At 42.3% G+C, this 4794-nt stretch overlaps 1 long non-coding RNA gene across 1 annotated transcript; it reads left to right on the forward strand.

Annotated features, from left to right (window-relative positions):
* The first annotated feature begins 415 nt into the window (after nucleotides 1-415).
* LOC107313367 lies at nucleotides 416-1567 on the forward strand. Its single transcript, XR_001554966.1, has 2 exons — nucleotides 416-500; nucleotides 1464-1567. It is a non-coding gene; the product is annotated as an uncharacterized LOC107313367 (long non-coding RNA).
* The last annotated feature ends 3227 nt before the right edge of the window (nucleotides 1568-4794 follow it).

Raw genomic sequence — 4794 nt, forward strand, 5'->3', positions numbered from 1 at the left:
AGGATTTCCCATGTTGCTAATGAGGTGTCTGTTTAAATATAACACCTTATAAGCATTAAAATAGGTTTTGCTTGATTTGAATGCTGCTAATTACTGTCCTCCTGTGATGAAAGCTGCAGAAAGGGTCTGATTGGGCTCTTTGCTAAAATTTCACCTGCTTTGGTGAGATGTGGCAGAGCAGAGTGCTCATGGCACATCTCATCTGAAATGGCTGGTAAATGGGAACAAGCAGGTGCTCTGGAGGCTGCTCATCTTGGGCCAGCACCAGCCTTGCACATAGGCAGGGAGGTGATGAAGCCTGAAAATTCAGCTTATGCTCACCTGTTTATTTTATTTTATTTTATTTTATTTTATTTTATTTTATTTTATTTTATTTTATTTTATTTTATTTTATTTTATTTTATTTTATTTTCCCAGTTCTACAGCACTGGTGAAGAAACTGCATCCAGGTGTTAGACAGTCCTAAAGGACAGAAGAAAGAAAACCAGAAAGAGAGAAAGGTAAATCACTTAGAGTGTGGAATTATCCCTCATATAGGTTTAGGCTGTATCCTCTCTTTGGGGGCTCTCAGCTGATGCAGTGATATTGGAGGACTTTGCAGCAATTTAGCCTCAAAGCACTCACAAAAGTGTTTTTCATCCTTTAAGTAATTGCAGTTTGCACAGCACGGTTCAGCTTGACTGTGACAAAATCAGCCCTAGGGAAGGGGTTGTGTAGCAGAGACCAAATGTACTGGGAGAAGCAGACATGGAAACATTAGGATAAGCGAGAGTTATGTGTAGTATGGATCCAGAGAATGTAGAGATGGAAGTTTTGGGATGAACTCTGGAAAGAGTACGTGTAAAGTGATATGTAAGCTGGAGGAAGCAGGGTGACTAAGAGAGAGTGCATCTGACTGGTGCATCTCAAGACTGAATTTTACCCACCACGACAGCGAAGAAAAGTTCCCATAGTGGGAGTTCATTCTTAACACCTGAAAAGAACCTACTACATCAAAACTGACATCTCTGGGACACATGTTAAGCAGTATTTAAATTTTAAATAGGAGCCTTAGTTCAGATGGCAGCTGCAGCATAGCTACAATTACTAATTCACTGAGCATCACACTCCAATTTCTACCCCTGCATTAAGTGTAGGTCAAATCACTCTGTCCTTTACTACTTTTTAGGTTTCTAGTCAACAAAACAATAATTACAGACTCAGCTTTGAGATCTAATAGTGAATGTTATCATTAATTTGCTTCTAATATTTCAGTTGTTTTGCTCAACGAACAAGCGTGTGCACGACACGTATGCAGTCCTGTTACTGGGCTGGCTTTACATCACACATAGCACCCACGTGATACAAGACCTGAAACATGAAGTAGAGAGAAGCAAAAAACAAAAGTAGGGAGTAGGAGGAAATAAGCAGAAATAATCGTTTGAACTGCAGCTTTGCAGCCAAATGAGGTTTCTTGTCTTCAGCTCAGGAATCCAGGTGAATATCAGCCATTTCATTTGCTCCACTCTGCTCTTCTGAGTTCCATCAATGGACGTTCAGTAAGGTTAATTGGCACCTGAAGGTATGGTGAATGTTTGATGGCTTTGGATGCATGGAAAACTATACAAACCATGGGCTAGAAATGTCTGGGAGCGGACAGATAGAAAAAGCAAGAAGAATTTATTGAAAGTAGAGCATATGCTGGCTATCGTGAACAAGAAGGCAGTGGAAATAGCTACGTACCCAAATATTCAGTTTCACATTGCTATGGTGCTACTGTGGGATAGCCAGAATTTCTCAGTGGGGTGCAGCACATGGCGGAGTGCCTATATCTGAAAAGGTCACGTTTTCCATTCATGCTTTGGAAAAGCTTCAGAAATGCTCACTTTAGAGGAATACAAACATTTTGGGAGTGTGCAACAGATGCCTGCTCAGAAATGCACAGTATTTGCAGAAATGTTGCCCCAATGTGCTAGAACTGGGAACAGCGTAGCAGGAGGCTGTGATTGCACAAGGCAACTGTGCACTGAAAAGCACCATGGCACCTGGTTTTGTGTGTTGAGTGGGAGTGTGTCTCTGCTAACAAACCCTCCCTGGAGAACTGAATCCTAAATGTGTTTCTGTGCTTATCCTCCCACTGCCTCTCTGAACAGTTACAGGTTTCAATTCGTTCATCCTCTCCTTTTGTCTCCTGATCCACATCCATCCCAGTGAGCTGTTGCCATTCGTTACTACATAATTCTGTGTCACAGAGGCTGATAGTAATTACAGTCCCTGCCTGGGAGATTCGGGTGTAAGAGCCGGTTTGTTTGCTGGGGTGATCCTCAGGTGATTGTTTTGGTGTGATGAATTTATCAGCTCCAAAAAGCTGCACTGAAGGGAAATGAAAACTCCACAAACCCAAGCCAAATGGCATTACCTTCCTTCAGTGGGCCGAGGAAAGCAGGTTTATCTTAATTATTTATGATGGAGTGTATGGAATACTTCTCTGGTGATGATACATGTCTCATTTGCACAGGCAGCATCACGTGTGGTCTCATTAACAGCCACACAGTGCTGTGTTTGCTTACATCATGTCAGCTTTAAATGCTCACTGGTTTTCAGGTAGCTTTCTGTGAGGGTGATTTCAGATAACCTGAATATTTACTGCTTTTACATGTTTGTCAAAAGGAAGCTAAGCCATATGGAATGCCTTATATGTGGCCCTTTGGTAAATAAATATGCTGTGTTTATTAAAAAAAAAAATTTAAAAATGGTAAAACAAAAACAAAATGGATAAAACATTTGAGACAGTGCACTTAAAACTATAAGAGGGTGCCCAGAGGGGCTGTTGATGCCCCATCCCTGGAGGCATTCAAGACCAGGCTGGATGGGGCCCTGGGCAGCCTGAGCTGGTGGGGGCAACCAGCCCACAGCAGAGGGTTGGGGCTGGGTGGGCTTTAGGGTCCTCTCCAACCCAACCATTCTGTGCGTCTGTGATTCTTAAACTATTAGAACCTTCCCTGATGTGCTGGAAAGGTGCTGCCATGTCAGCATAATGTCCAAAAACTGTATAAACACACAAAGGAAAATATCCCCATGAAATTATTAGGTGTTGGAAGTTACTTGATAGAGGTTTCTGTTGACTTTTTTTTAGGACCACAAAACCGTGGTAATTCTTCTCCCTTTGGGGAGACTTGTGCTGAGGTTCCTGTGCAAAACCAGCACAGCTGTAGGAATTTTGAAAGCCTCTTGCTATCATCTCAGCAGACAGACTCCTGGCATGGATGAATTAGCACAGCTGCCATCTAAGATGTGATCTAGTTCACACAGGCGTCAAAAAAGAACAGCTTCAGTTTGTTAACACTTTCTATGAACAAGTGACTAAAAAGAAATAGTGTTGTTTAAACAGTTTAGTTTTGACATTTATAAACCAATTCACTATTTTTATTATTGTTCTCCTATTCTTGCTCCGTGTTAATTTGATTCCACCTTAATGATTTGTTTGTTTTATCTAGTCTTCAACAACTCTGCTGGATGCTTCTTTTCTGTTTAGAAATGGGATTCCATACTGCATCAACCCTGTGATCCTGCTGCTTGTGTGCTACTTGTGAGCAGGGATATAAACATGCTTTCAGTCCAACATTTTATTTACAAGGAAACTGGGCCAAATTCCTCCTTTGTGAACTGAAAAAAATCTCTTTAGATCATATTTGTCCAACCCATCAGTTTTATGTTTTTTGTTGCCCTCTTTTTTATACTTTAATAAAAAGTATATTTAAAAACAAGTACATACATTATATACATTAGCAACATTATGTATTTTATATGTGGCCCAAGATGATTTTTCTTCACACAGTGTGACCCTGGCAAGCTAAAAGGTTGGACACTCAGGCTGTGAACTATTTAGGAGGGTGGAAGCATGAAAAGAGGTTCCACATTTTTTAACATTACTGTGGGGTTTTTTTCCACAGTTTTGGAAAAAATTATCCAGGTGCCATGAAACCAAACCAAGGGGAAAAAAGCAACTTTCAACATCCAGTAGTGAGAAATCCCTGTCCTCAACTGGGCTTATAATAAACTCTTGGAAAGGAGAACTCATTCTTCCTTTCTAATTTCAAAGCAATACTAGATGTCTGTGAACCAAATCCAGATCTACTGGCCAAGCTGTAGATCATAAGGTGTTGCAGTGGTATAGACCTGTGCTGCCCAAGCAGGCTTGAGTCTGGCTTGTTCTCTTGGGCACTTTGCCATCCCCACCTTGAGCTCACTCTTCTAAAAAAAGCTCCAGTGTGAGTTGCAGGTGACATCTGGAAAACTAAAAGTGGGCCAGATACCCACCAGCTCAGGGCTGTGGTCTCTCTTTGGCACTGATCCATGAGGTGAACCACAGGTGTGCCCTAGTGGGGTGGGGGGCTGGCCCTGTTCTACCCTTGCTACAGCTGTGGGCTATTGCTGCCTAACCAGCTCCTGGTGAGAACCTGTCTGCTCTTGGTGGTTGTTTCACTAGTGCTCCAAGCAAGAACAGAGTTTTGGTCTTAAGGTGTAAATCTTTGGATACGAGGGCTCGTATATCCCTATGACCCCTCCCCCCTGAAGAAGACTGCTGAGGGGCAAGGGGCTGTTTTGTGCCTGTCAGAGAATGTCATGGCTCCAGGTGATGTGAGGCTTCCTAGAGAGAGCTGGCAGTGCCCAGGTTTCTTTCTTCTCCCAGCAAGACAACTAACTGTAAGTCAGCAAACTGGGGATGTGGGTTTCTGCGTAACAAGGGAGGAGAAGTTGCTGTGTGCTGCTGCATTGGTATTGCTCTTAACATTTAGTTCCCTGAAGTACCTC

The sequence above is a fragment of the Coturnix japonica genome, chromosome 4 (assembly GCF_001577835.2).
Source record: "Coturnix japonica isolate 7356 chromosome 4, Coturnix japonica 2.1, whole genome shotgun sequence".
NCBI classification, from domain to species: Eukaryota; Metazoa; Chordata; class Aves; order Galliformes; family Phasianidae; genus Coturnix; species Coturnix japonica.